The 14,672-nt window shown below is 41.6% G+C and overlaps 1 pseudogene; it reads right to left on the bottom strand.

Moving 5' to 3' along the window:
* Positions 1-6,029: 6,029 nt before the first annotated feature.
* LOC138421790 (POU domain, class 5, transcription factor 1 pseudogene) lies at positions 6,030-7,109 on the bottom strand (annotated as a pseudogene).
* Positions 7,110-14,672: the final 7,563 nt, after the last annotated feature.

Genomic DNA, 14,672 nt, shown 5'->3' with positions numbered 1-14,672 from the left:
TGTTATCTTTTTGTTTCTTTATTTTAGGTATTTTACTCCCACATTTCTACTTCAATTAAATACAAGGTTTTAACTGAAATCAACTACAAAGGTCATCTGTAGTTGAAGGCTACATACATAGTTTTAAGTGTTTCATTCAAAATAAATTTATTCCAGGAGGGAAAGAAAGGCCTTATGTTGGCTTTTATATGTATAGCTGTATACGTTTTGAAAGGAAGACATCTCTCTTCTGTTGACATATTCTTTAAAGGCTTGTATTGTGTATTGAATATGGTTAATTTTTCTGCACCTAAAAGTCTTGATAATGTAAAAGCTTTATAAACTTTTAAAATATTGCTATGCTTCTGGTTACGGGAGTTTTAAAGTTTTGTTTTCTAAAATAAACTTAGAAAACCTGACTCCTGTATTTTAACAATTTTAATAAAGAGTCCTGATCCCCTGTGTTTTCAGATTTCCTAGACACCTCTTCAGGTTTTCAGGACAACTGTTTAATACCTCAAAAAATTTATTTCAGTGAATTTGTAACTACTTCTACTGATTTTTGTTTAGTTTTTGACCTCTTTTTTGTAATCAAATTTATTGAAGTATGGTTTCAAGTACAATATGTGTGTGTGTATATAAATGTTTATTTATTTGGCTGTACCAGCATGTGGGATCTTTAGTTACAACATGTGGGATCTGGTTCCCTGACCAGGGATTACAGCTGGGCCTCCCCCATTTAGAACACAGAGTCTTCCCTGGACCACCAGGGAAGTTCCTGAAGTACAGTAATACTTCACTTTGTGCACTTAGGTGAATATGATAAGCTATATACTCATGTAACCACCCCTCCAAGATATTTTCATCATTCCAAAAAGTTCTCTTGGCCTCTGTTCTAGGCAGTCCCTTTCCCACCCATCGCCTGCCAACCACTGATCTGCTTTGCTGCTAGATTCAGCCTATTTTGTCTACAGCTGTCATGTAGGTGGGCTTGTACAGTATGTACCTTGTTTTCATTTCCCAGTCCTCCATTCCTCCCACCTCTAAAGGCTTTCTAGAGCTACTACAGGCAGACCTCAGAGATATTTTAGGTTCTTTCCAGGCAACTGCAACACAGCAATTACATGAATTGTGTTTCCCCAGTGCAGTGTGCGATAGCATTATGTAAAAAAAATGTGAATACCTTAATTTTATAATATTGCTGAAAAATGCTAGCCATCATCATCTGCGTCTTTACTGAGTCAATCTGCTGGTGGAGGGCCTTGCTGCGATGTTGATGGCTGCTGACTGATCAGTGTGGTGGTTGCTGAAGGTTGGGCTGGCTGTGGCAATTTCTTAAAATAAGACAACAGTGAAGTTTGGTAGCACTCTGAAAAGTGAAAGTTGCTCAGTCGAATCCGACTCTTTGCAATTCCATGTGCATGGAATTCTCCAGGCCAGAATACTGGAGTATTCTGAAGGAAGGTAGCCTTTCCCTTCTCCAGGGGATCTTCCCGACCCAGTGATCGAATCCAGGTCCAGGTCTCCCACATTGCAGGCGGATTTTTTACCAGATGAGCCACAAGGGAAGCCCAAGAGGACTGGAGTGGGTAGCCTATCTCTTCTCCAGCGGATCTTCCTGACACAGGAATCAAACCAGAATCTCCTACTGTGCAGGTGGATTCTTTACCAACTGAAGTATCAGGGAAGCCCACTTTGAAACTTCTTTTAAAGTTGGAATCAGTCTTCTCAAGCCCCGCCACTGCTTTATCAACTAAATGCTTTGTTGTGGTTTGAATAATCTTCACTAGGAATGGATTCCATCTAAGGAAACCACTTTTTCCTCATCCATAAGAAGCAACTCTGCATTAACATTTTAGTGATTTAGTCCCATCTTCAGGGTCCACTTGTTTCTCCTGCTTCCACACATCGTGTTTATATACATTGGCAGTTACTTCCTCCCCCACCCCACCCCCCTTGAAGTTTTGAACCACTCAAAGTCATCCATGAGGATTGGAATCAACTTCCAAACTCCTGTTAAGGTAGATATTTTGAGCCTTTGCCATGAATGACAAATGTTCCTAATGGTGTTTTTTTTTAAAATAATTTTTATTTTTACTTTATTTTACTTTACAATACTGTATTGGTTTTGTCATACATTGACATGACTCCACCACGGGTGTATATGCGTTCCCAAACGTGAACCCCCCTCCCCACCTCCCTCCCCATAACATCTCTCTGGGTCATCCTAATGGGTTTTGGAAAAAAACACTAATAACCACTCACACTTAGGTCAACATATCCTATTCCCTCTCCTGACTCTTAATGAAATTTATAGTTCAGCCAATTCTGGACACTTAAGAAAACTCATTACTGTGTTTTCATGGGTTTCTTCCATAATGCTACTTTAATCTGAAATCTTCCCAGTGCTGTGAAGGCTGTCTTACATCTTAGATACAACTTAATACAGCTGGAAATTTTTTTTTTTTTAAGCAGTCTAAAACCAAAATTCAGATTAGAGATGTCCTAGAATCTTTCATACACCAAGAGCTGAGTTTGGGCATAGAGAATCCAAGAGGTAGGAGGACTTTCAGACTTGTTTAAGCTCACGATTTTATAGGGACGAATAAAGTGCAGAGAGAAGGCAATGGCACCTCACTCCAGTACTCTTGCCTGGAAAATCCCATGGGCAGAGGAGCCTGGTAGGCTGCAGTCCATGGGGTCCCTAAGAGTCGGACATGACTGAGTGACTTCACTTTGACTTTGCACTTTCATGCACTGGAGAAGGAAATGGCAACCCACTCTAGTGTTCTTACCTGGAGAATCCCAGGGACGGAGAAGCCTAGTGGGCTGCCGTCTATAGGGTTGCACAGAGTCGGATATGACTGAAGCGACTTAGCAGCAGTAGCAAAGCCCGGAGAAGTCAAATTGTCCTATGTCACATATAGGTAACTGGCAGAACCAAAACTTAACTGTCTCATCCCATTACAGTGCCTTTTTTTTTTTTTTAAATCCTCTTTCTGTTGGGCAAGGAGCAGAATTTTATACAAATAAAAATTTTAAATAATTAGGTTATAATATCCAAACAAGAAAGAGAAACCAAAATAGAAAAACTATTTAAGAACACTAGAAAAATCACAGATAAAATACAAATATCTCCATGAACAAATATAAGCAGACTAAGTTTGCCAATTAAAGGAAATTGATTGGGTTTGAAACCAAAACAATGGCGCGAATTCATTGGCAGAGCCCAGTGGTTAGGGCTGTGCCCTTCACTGCAGGGTGTGTGGTTTGACCATTGGTCAGGGAACTACAATCCTGTAAGTTATGGGGTGCTGCAAAAACAACAACTAAATTTTGTAAAAGATGTTAGTGAAAGGATCTGGACAGTCTGAAATCAAAAGGGTAAAAAAAAAATGTGGAAGTGAAGTTGCTTAGTCGTGTCCGACTCTGCGACCCCATGGACTGTAGCCTATCGGGCTCCTCCGTCCATGGAATTTTCCAGGCAAGACTGCTGGAGTGAATTGCCGTTTCCTTCTCCAGAGGATCTTCCCGACCCAGGAATAGAACCCGGATCTCCCGCATAGCAGGCAGATGCTTTACTGTCTGAGAAAGAAAGCTGCAGTCATTTCAATTCGGGTGGTCAGTCATATCTGACTTGTGACCGCATAGACTGCAGCACTCCAGGCTACCCAGTCCTTCAATTCCTGGAGCTTGTGGAAACTCATGTCCATCGAGTCGGTGATGCCATCCAACCATCTCATCCTCTGTCATCCCCTTCTCCTCCTGCCTGCAATCTTTCCCAGCATCAGGGTCTTTTCCAATGAGTCAGTTCTTCACATCAGGCAGCCAAAGTATTGGAGCTTCAGCTACAGTGGAAGCTCATTGGAAGGTCATCAGACCTTCCAATGAATATTCAGGACTGATTTCCTTTACAATTGACTGGTTTGATCTTGCATTCTCAAGAGTCTTCTCCAACACCACAGTTCAAAAGCATCAATTTTTGAGCGCTCAGCCGTCTTTATGGTCCAACTCTCACATCCATACATGATTGCTGGAAAAACCATAGCTTTGACTAGTCTGTCCTTTGTTGGCAAAGTAATGTCTCTGCTTTTTAATATGCTGTCTAGTTTTGTCATAGTTTTTCTTCCAAGAAGCAAGCGTCTTTTAATTTCATGCGTGCAGTCACCGTTTGCAGTGATTTTGGAGCCCAAAAAAGTAAATAGATGGCAAATAGATGGGAAGTGACGCGACCAGATGCCATGATCTTCGTTTTTTGAATGTTGAGTTTTAATCCAGATTGTTCTTTGTCCTCTTTCACTATCATCAAGAGGCTCTTTAGTTTCTCGTTGCTTTCTGCCATAAGGTGGTGTCATCTGTATATCTGAGGTTATTGCTATTTCTCCTGGCAATCTTGATTCCAGCTTGTGCTTCATTCAGCCTGGCATTTCACACGATGTACTCTGCATGTAAGTAAAATAGGCAAGGTGACAATATACAGCCTTGATGTATTCCTTTCCCAGTTTGGAGCCAGTCCATGTTCCATGTCCAGTTCTAACTGTTGCTTCTTGACCTGCATACAGATTTCTTAGGAGGCAGGTAAGGTAATCTGGATTTTCCACAGTCTGTTGTGATCCATACAGTCAAAGGCTTTAGCGTAGTCAATGAAGCAGAAGTAGATGTTTTTCTGGATTTCTCTTGCTTTTTACATGATCCAGTAGATGTTGCAGTTTGATCTCTGGTTCCTCTGCCTTTTCTAAATCCAGCTTGAACATCTGGAAGTTCTTGGTTCAGCTTATGTAGTTATAAAAGTCGTCAGAGGGGGTGAGTTCATTATGTAATCATAAAGTGAACCAAGAAGACAATCACAGTTTAAAATATATATGCAAGTAATTAAATGGCTAAATAAATAGAAGATAAATGTAAAAGTGATGAAACTTTCAGACATGAGACTGTCATCATGGTGGGAGATTTCAACACCTCTCTCAAGTACTGCTAGTTGAAGAAAACAGAAAATCAGTGAAATATAGGCTTGACCACCAGGGTGAAGCTGAATTCTGCACCCAGCAATGAAAGTGCACATTATTCTCAAGCACACATGGAACATGTGCAAAAGTTGATCATGTATAGGCCATAGCATTAGTCAATAAATTTCACCAGATGGTCAATACTGAAAGAAGATTGATTATATTCTTTGCAGCCAAGGATAGAGAACCTATATATAACCAGCAAAAACAAGACTGGGAGCTGCCTGTGGCTCAGATCATGAACTCCTTATTGAAAATTCAGACTTTAGTTGAAGAAAGTAGGGAAAACCATTGGACAATTAAGGTATGACCTAAATCAAATTCTTTATGATTATACAATGAAAGTGACAAATAGATTCAAGGGATTAGATCTGATTGAGTGCCAGAAGAACTATGGATGGAGATTCATAACATTGTATAGGAGGTGGTGATCAGAACCATCCCCAAGGAAAAGAAATGCAAAAAGGCAAATGGTTGAGGAGGACTTACAAATAGCTGAGAAAAGAGAAGCGAAAGGCAGGGAGAAAAGAAAAGATATATCATCTGAATACACAGTTCCAATGAATAGCAAGGAGAGATAAGAAAGGCTTCTTAAGTGAACAGTGCAAAGACTTAGAGGAAAATAATAGAATGAGAGAGACTGGAGATCTGTTCAAGAAAATCAGAGGTACCAGGGGAACATTTCATGTAAAGATGGGCACAATGAAGAACAGAAGTGGTATGGACCTAACAGAAACAAGATATTAAGAAGTGGCAAGACTGCACAGAAGAACTGTACAAGAAAAGTCTTTTTTTTTAAGGTCCCAGGCTTCTTTATTTAAGAACAAAGTGATGAGTGATGTGAGGATTAAAGTCAAGAGCATCATTGAACTTCACCTTCCCTCCAACCAGTTTCCCCAAACTCCCTGCCCCCACACCCATTGTGTTCCCAATTCCTTTCTTAGTGAATGAAAAACTTAATCCCAAAGCCCTAGTACAAACCCCAGGGTTCTCTCTCTAGCTCTCCCCTTCCTCTGCCCCCCATTCCTGGGGTGAGCAGGCACCTCAGTTTGAACGCATAGGAGAACCCAGAGCGGGGACAGACACCGAGGGAAAGGCCTCACCCTCAGGAAATGGGACCGAAGAGTACAGTGTAGTGAAATGAGGGTCCCGGTAGCCTGGGGTACCAAAATGGGGCCCTGGCTTCAGAGGAAAGGATACGGGTCCCCCTGCGAAAGGAGCCCCCGCAGCCTCAAAATCCACGCGTTGGGAGTAGTCACTGCTTGATCGTTTGCCCTTCTGGCGACGGTTGCAGAACCACACTCTGACCACGTCCTTCTCCAGCCCGAGCTGCTGGGCGATGTGGCTAATTTGCTGCAGGGTGGGCTTCGGGCACTGCAGGAGCATGCTCTCCAGGTTGCCTCTCACTCGGTTCTCGATACTCGTCCGCTTTCTCTTTCCGGCCTGCACAAGGGTCTCTGCCTTGCATATCTCCTGCAGATTCTCATTGTTGTCAGCTTCCTCCACCTTCTGCAGCAGGGGCCGCAGCTTACACATGTTCTTGAAACTGAGCTGCAAAGCCTCAAAACGGCAGATAGTCGTTTGGCTGAACACCTTTCCAAAGAGAAACCCCAGAGTGAGCCCCACATCGGCCTGAGTATATCCTAGGGTGATCCTGTTCTGCTTTAGGACCTTGGCAAATTGTTCAAGGTCTTTCTGAAGAGCTTTGATGTCCTGGGACTCCTCAGGGTTCGGCTCCAGCTTCTCCTTGTCCAGCTTCGCGGCGCCTGCGGGGGCGGCACAAGGGTCCGGGGAGGGCCCCTCGGAGTTGCTCTCCACCCCGGCTCCCGCCTCGCCCTTGGGCTGAGGGGTCTCCAGGCCGCCTGAGGGCACCGGCCCCACTCCAACCTGCGGGGCACAGTAGGCCATCTCTCCGCACAAGTCATAGGGCGGGGGGCACTGGGGAAGCCCCTACACCTCGGCGCCGGGCACCAACCCCTGTACTATCTCTGACCCCCCAGGAGGCCCTTGGAAGCTCATCCAGGTCCGAGGATCAACCCAGCCCGGCTCTGGCCCTCCCAGCCCATCGCCTCCATCCCCTGGCGGCGGCGAGAAGGCGAAGTCAGAAGCGGGGTGTCCCGCCATGGGGAAGGACGGCACCCCGAGCCGGGGGCCTAGAAATACGAGGGATCTCCTAGAGACTCACAGGAAAAGTCTTAATGACCCCGATAATCACTCACCTAGAGCCAGACATCCTGGAGTGTGAAGTCAAGTGGGCCTTAGGAAGCATTACTGTGAAGAAAGCTAGTGGAGGTGATGGAATTCCAGCTGAGCTATTTCAAATCCTAAAAGATGATGCTGTTTAACTGCTGCACTCAATATGTCAACAAATTTAGAAAACTCAGCAGTGGACATAGGACTGGGAAAAGTCAGTTTTCATTCCAGTTGCGAAGAAAGGCAATGCCAAAGAATGATCCTCCCAGAGCAGAGATCAAAGTCTAGTCCCCTGCACTGGCAGGCGGATTCTTACCCACTGCACCACCAGGGAAGTTGGTTGCTTGTTGTTTAGTCATCCAGTCGTGTCCAACTCTTTTGCAACCGCATGGATTGGGATTTTCCAGGCAAGAATACTGGAGTGAGTTGCCATTTCTCTTCTCCAGGGGATCTTCCCAACCCAGGGATCAAACCCGAGTCTCCTGCACTGCAGGTGGACTCTTTACCCTTGAGCCACCCGGAAGTCCCACAGGGAAGGCCCTCCTCTCAATGTTTACTGTTTCTTAATTGGCCTTACTATAATAGACATTTTAAAATGAGGAACTCAATGTCATGAAAAAATAAAACGTGATCTATAATTTTTGGATTTGCACTTGGTCACTGGATTCTATAATATTTTCCTAAGCAGCATGTTTTTTTTTTTTAAAATAACTATTTCCATAAAAATAGCTAAAGTCCTTTTCTGAGAAGAAAGCACCTTAGATGTAAATAATTTTCTAGTCCTGAGCTTGCTCTGTTGGTTAAAATAGTGATATTTAGGATCAATAGCCATGGTTTTTATGACCACAAGAACTTTTTAATTACTGTTATTCAGTCCCAAATACAGAGACTGTTAACTCTATATTTCCTGATAAAGCATGTTACAAAGTAATACGAGATAAGTGAACAAACCACTGCCTCTATCGTCTGTCTATCTACCTGTTAACCGAAGTCCATAATGCATTCAGATTCGCTGGGTTTAGCCTAGGGCCCTTTCTCTGCGCCAGGACCTCACATTGCGTTTAGCTGCCGTCCCCTTAGGCTCACCTTGCTGGGACAGTCTCTCGCGTCCCCGTGTGTTTTGATGGCCTTGACAGTTTCAATGAGCGCTCATCAGCTGCACGACAGGATGCCCCACTACTGAACCTCGTCTGCTCTTTTTCTCATGATCAGACTGGGTTAGGGGTTTATGAAAGGAAGATCACACAGGTAAAGTGCCATTTTCATCACATCGTATCAAGCATACATAGAATCAGCATGCTTTATGGCTGTTGATATCAGCCTTGATCACCTGACCGAAGTAGCATTTCTCAGGTTTTTTCTTCGCTGGAAAGTGACTCTCCTCTGACCCTTTTCATTCTTTGGAAGGAAGTCGCCATGCACAACTCACTTTTCCATCATTTACTTTTGGCAAAGTTTAATGTGCATGCCTTTCTGACTATCGATTAGTAGGAGACTTCTGTTTCAGTTTCAGGAAGATCCCCTGGAGAAGGAAATGGCAATGCACTCCAGCACTCTTGCCTGGAAAATCCCATGGACGGAGAAGCCTGATAGGCTACAGTCCATGGGGTTGCAAAGAGTCAGACACGACTGAAGGACTTCACTTTCACTTTCAAGATTTTGTGTGGAACATTATAACTGAATACTAGAGTGGATTTAGAGAAAGTTTCCATGGGTAGACTTATCTCTTGTGTTGTTGGAAGAGGATGTTTGCTATGACCAGTGCGTTCTCTTGGCGAAACTCTGTTAGCATGTGCCCTGCTTCATTTTGTACTTTTAAAGCCAAACTTGCCTATTACTCACCAGCTTTCTGTTGACTTCCTACTTTTGTATTCCAATCCCTTATGAGGAAAAGGACATCTTTTTTTGGTGTTAGTTCTTAAAGGTCTTGTAGATCTTCAAAGAACCATTCAACTGCAGCTTCTTTGGCATTATTGGTTGGGGCATAGACTGGGATTACTGTGACACTCAATGGTTTGCATTGGAAACAAACCAAGGCCATTCAGTCATTTTTGACATTGCACCCAAGTACTGGATTTCAGACTCTTGTTGACAAATGGGAGCTACTCCATTTCTTCTAAGGTCAGTTTTTACTCTAATCCCAAAGAAGGGCAATGCCAAAGAATGTTCAGACTACCACACAATTGCACCCATTTTACATGCTAGCAAGAGAATGCTCAAAATCCTTCAACAGCATGGGAATGGAGAACTTCCAAATGTACAAACTGGATTTTGAAAAGGCAAAGGAGCCACAGATCACATTGCCAACATCAGTTGGATCATAGAAAAAGCAAGAGAATTCCAGAAAAATATCTATTTCATTGACTATGCTGAAGCTTTTGACTATATGGATCACAACAAACTGTGGAAAATTCTTAAAGAGATGGAAATGCCAGACTACGTTAGCTGCCTCCTGAGAAACCTGTATGCAAATCGAGAGGCAACAGTTAGATCCAGACATGGAACAATGGGCTGTTTTAAAATTGGGAAAGGAGTACATCAAGGCTGTATATTGTCACCCTCCTTCTTTAACTTATATGCAGAGTATATCATGAGAAATGCCAGGCTGGATGAAGCACAAGCTGGAATCAAGATTTTCTGGGAGAATATCAACAACCTCAGATATGCAGATGACACCACCCTTATGACAGAAGGCAAAAAGGAACTAAAGAGCCTCTTGATGGAAGTGAACGAGGAGAGTGAAAAAGCTGGCTTAAAACTCAACATTCAAAAAACTAAGGTCATGGCATCTGGTTCCATCACCCTATGGCAAATAGAGGAAAAAAATGGAAACAGTGGCAGAGTTTATTTTCTTAGGCTCCAAAATCACTGCAGATGATGACTGCAGCTATGAAATTAAGAGACACTTGCTCCTTGGAAGAAAAGCTATGACAAACCTATACAGCGTATTAAAAAGCAGAGGCATTACTTTGTCAAGCTTCCACGGTGGCTCAGACAGTAAAGAGTCTGCCTGCGATGCAGGAGACCTGGGTGTGATTCCTGCATCGGGAAGGTGCCCTGGAGAAGGCATTGGCAACCCACTCCAGTGTTCTTGCCATGGATGCAGGAGCCTGGCAGGCTACAGTCCTGTGGTCACAAAGAGTCAGACACAATTGAGCAACTAACACTTACTTTGCAGACAAAGGTCTGTATAATCAGAGTTATAGTTTTTCCAGTAGTCACGTACAGATGTGAGAGCTGGACCATAAAGAAGGATGAGCACTGAAGAGATGATGCTTTCTAACCGTGGTGCTGGAGAAAGCTGTTGAGAGTCCCTCAGATACCAAGGGAGTCCTGAATATTCTTGGAAGGTCTGATGCTGAAGCTGAAGCTCCAATACTTTGGCTACCTGATGCAAAGAACTGACTCATTGGAAAAGACCCTGATGCTGGGAAAGATTGAAGGCAGGAGGAAGAGGGGATGACAGAGGATGAGATGGTTGGATGGCATCACTGACTCAATGGACATGAGTTTGATCAAGCTCTGGGAGTTGGTGATGGACAGGGAAGCCTGGCGTGCTGCAGCCCATGGTGTCACGAAATTGGACACGACTGGGTGACTGAACAATAACAGCAACTGGGAGGATCATGCATGATGCAGTCCAGCTAAGCCCTTGAGCCACAACTACTGAGCCTGTGTCCTGCAACTGCTAAAGCCCTTGTGCCTAGAGCCTTGCTCTGCACAAGAAAGAGAAGTCACGCACCATAGTGAAGAGAAGCTCCCACCACAGCTGGAGAAGCCCACGCACAGCAATGAAGACCCAGCACAGCCAAAAACAAACAGAACAAAACAAAAGCAGGCAGTCTGCTTCTGGTTCAAGATGGTGGAGCAGGAGGACATCCTCACCTCCTCCGAGAACACCAAAATCGCAACTAGCTGTGGAACAACCATCGACAAGAGAATGGTGGAACCCACCAAAGAAAGATACCCTACGTCTAAAGACGAAGAAGAAGCCGCAGCAAGATGGTAGGCAACTTATAAGTAAATTAAAATTTTTTATAGTTTTTGATAAATAACAATTAAGAGCTTAGCTTGTTATGAAAGAAAACATGAACTCTGATAACTTTTTTCTGTATATAATACAGAAAATACATATATCATACACAGGTAACCAGAAGTTGACTATATGGTATATTTAAATAAAATCAACAGACAAAAAATTGGGATGAAATATATTACATCATTAGTTGTGGCTGTCTTTGAATGATGGATATATTGTTGGGCTTATGTTCTTAGCATCTAGAATGATGCCAGCAATATTTTTAGTATTAAATAGGTTTTTACTTCATACTACTTCAACATGGTTATATAAGATCTCTGAATCACCCAAAATATATTTCAAGTGAGATGATACAATAGCATTTCCCCCTCATTTTTTTTCTCTAAACCTTTTTTTCCTTCAGAAGCATAGTGTGCTTGTGTCTTTGCCACCCCATGGACTGTAGCCCACCAGGCTCCTCTGTCCATGGGGATTTTCAGGCAAGAGTACTGGACTGGGTTGCCATGCCCTTCTCCAGGTGATCTTCTGGACCCAGGAATCAAACCAGGGCCTCCTGCATTGCAGGCAGATTCTTTACCAGCTGAGCCGCCAGGGAAGCCCCTGTAAGCAAATTACTCTATTCTTATTCCTGTTTCAGTTTTCCAGCTAAGCATATTTTACGTAAATTTCACCTCACTAGCACTATTTTTTAGGGTCACATTGAATTCTAATTCAATTCCCTAGATTATTAGACATCCTGTCTAATTTTGTGTTCACAATTTTTCATCCAAATACCTAATAATCACAGGTAGTATCCATTGTAATAATCCCAATTCAAAACCATAATTAACCATAAATAAGCAATGCAGTCAGTAAAATTCACATCTGAATAGGGTTTCCTTGTGAATCTGTTGTTCATTCGCTCAGTCATGCCCAACTGTTTGCGACCCCATGACTGCAGCGCTCCAGGCTTCCTTTTCCTTCACTATCTCCCGGAGTTTGCTCAAGCTCATGTCTGTCAGTGATGCCATCCCATCATCTCATCCTCTGTTGCCCCCTTCTCCTGTCCTCAATCTTTCCCAGCATCAGGGTCTTTTCCAATAAGTAGGCTCTTTGCATCAGGTTATCAAAGTATTGCAGCTTCAGCATCAGTCCTTCCAATGAATATTGAGGGTTGATTTCCTTTATGATTGATTAGTTTGATCTTGCAGTCCAAGGGACTCTCGAGTCTTCTCCAGCACCACAGTTTGAAAGCATCAATTCTTCAGTGCTCAGCTTTCTTTATGGTCCAACTCTCACATCCGTATATGACTACAGGAAAAACCATAACTTTGACTACACAGACCTTTGTTGACAAAGTATTGTGTCTGCTTTTTAATACGCTGTCTAAGTTTGTTATAGCTTTTATTCCAAGGAGCAAGTGTCTTTTAATTTCATGGCTGCACTCACCATCTGCAGTGATTTTAGAGCCCAAGAAAATAGAGTCTGTCACCATTTCCATTTTTTCTCCATCTATTTGCCATGGGGTGATGGAACCAGATGCCATGATCTTAGTTTTCTGAATGTTGAGTTGGTTTTTTTTTTTAAATTTTAATTTTTACTTTATTTTACTTTACAATACTGTATTGGTTTTGCCATACATTGACATAAATGTTGAGTTTTAAGTCAGCTTTTTCACTCTCCTCTTTCACCTTCATCAAGAGGCTCTTCAGTTCCTCTTCACTTTCTGCCATTAGGGTGGTGTCATCTGCATATCTGAGGTTGTTGATATTCTCCTAGCAATCTTGATTCCCGCTTGTGAATAAATCTTGATTCATCCAGTGGGGCATTTTGCATGATGTACTAAGTGACCTCTAATAGCTAATGAACCAAAGGGTAAAGTCCTTAAAGCCTAGGAATTTAAAAAAGAAAAAAGAAAAAGCCTAGAAATAATTTTCTCTCTTTATACTTAATACAGCTTTCATATTTTGAAAACAGCAAATTCAAATAAACCACTTCTTTATTTTTCCGCGAGGCATGCAGGATTTTCATTTCCCAGCCAAGGACTGAAACTGTGCCTCCTGTAGTGGTAGCGTGGAGTCTAAACCACTGGACCGCCAGGGAAGCCCCTGTGATTTTCTTAAAATCTATTTATTTGGCTGCACTGGGTCTTTGTTGGGCACACAGGCGCTTCGATCTTTATTGCTGTGTGTGGGATCCAAAAAAATGCCACTATAGATACGATGCTTCCCTTGAGTATACCTGTGCCCTAACTTTAAAAGGCTATAGGCACATTTCGGTGTGTTTACTAGAGGTGGTAATGTCCTCTTTTTAATTATGGTGTGTTCAAAAGACACTACTGGAAAAGCTAAATTTAGTCACAAGTGACATCAATATATGTGGAATACAATGACTGGTTAAAATTGCCACTCTCTTTTCTTCCTCAGAGAATTGCCTCTTTTAAAACACTGACTTTAAATATGTTAGAATATTAGATAGCATTTTACTGTTGACAGAAATATATAATAAGAAAATCAACAAAAAATGATAGTGCTATAAAAATAATTGTGTAAATACTATATTCATTTGATATATAAAACTTTAGGTGATTAGTTTTATTAAAGTTTGTAATTTAAAATGCTTAGAATAAGAAAATATGCTTCTTTTGATTAGATATCATAATTGATACCAGCCCAGAGTTATGACCAAAGATGTCCAAAAAATCTCTGCATCTTGATACATGTAAATTTACTTCATTTTACTTTATATATTATTAGTTTTCATAAATGTAGCCCAATTTATCTATTCTTCACTGATAGCTTAGGTTTTATTTCCCAAACTATTTCAAAGTTGCAAAGAATATTATATATCATACAGTCTACTTTTGCTCATGTGCAAGAATTTCTATAGTGTCTAAAGTAAATTTGCTGGTCTAGAAGCATATTTTCTTTCTTTCTTATACGTTTTTTCCTATGAAATATGTCAAACATCCTAACAAACATTGTATGATATCTATGCATCATTTAAAAAACAGTACTTAGTGTCATACCAGTATATCTACTGACTTGCTTAAAATAATGTTTGAGTTATAAAAGAAGTAATTTAAAAATAATTTTTAAGTTAAAATTAATAGTAATGAAAGCATTTCCTATGAATATCTATGATCTCCATCCATAGCATGTAAAGGGAAATTTATAGCTTTTAGTATGTTTTTTGAGGAAACAAGATTTAAAAATAAACACAGTAAGGATTCAACTCAAGAAATTGAAAAAGCACAACAAATCACTAAAAAGTGGGGGATAGGCTCAAAATAAGGACGTGGAGATGAAATAATAAGGCCATCCTATAAGGAGGTGGAGTAAGGACAAGGACATGAGATGGAATAAAGAAAATAGTGAAGATTAACAAACCCAAATCCAGTTTTTGGAAAAGACTAATATGGTAGATCAAGAAAAAAAAGATATAAATAAATAAGCAAAATAGGATATTTCCTCAGA

Source organism: Ovis canadensis, chromosome 16, assembly GCF_042477335.2.
Source record: "Ovis canadensis isolate MfBH-ARS-UI-01 breed Bighorn chromosome 16, ARS-UI_OviCan_v2, whole genome shotgun sequence".
In the NCBI taxonomy this organism is placed as follows: domain Eukaryota; kingdom Metazoa; phylum Chordata; class Mammalia; order Artiodactyla; family Bovidae; genus Ovis; species Ovis canadensis.
The sequence above is the reverse complement of the archived record's forward strand: the minus strand, read 5'-3'. Positions and strand labels throughout refer to the sequence as shown.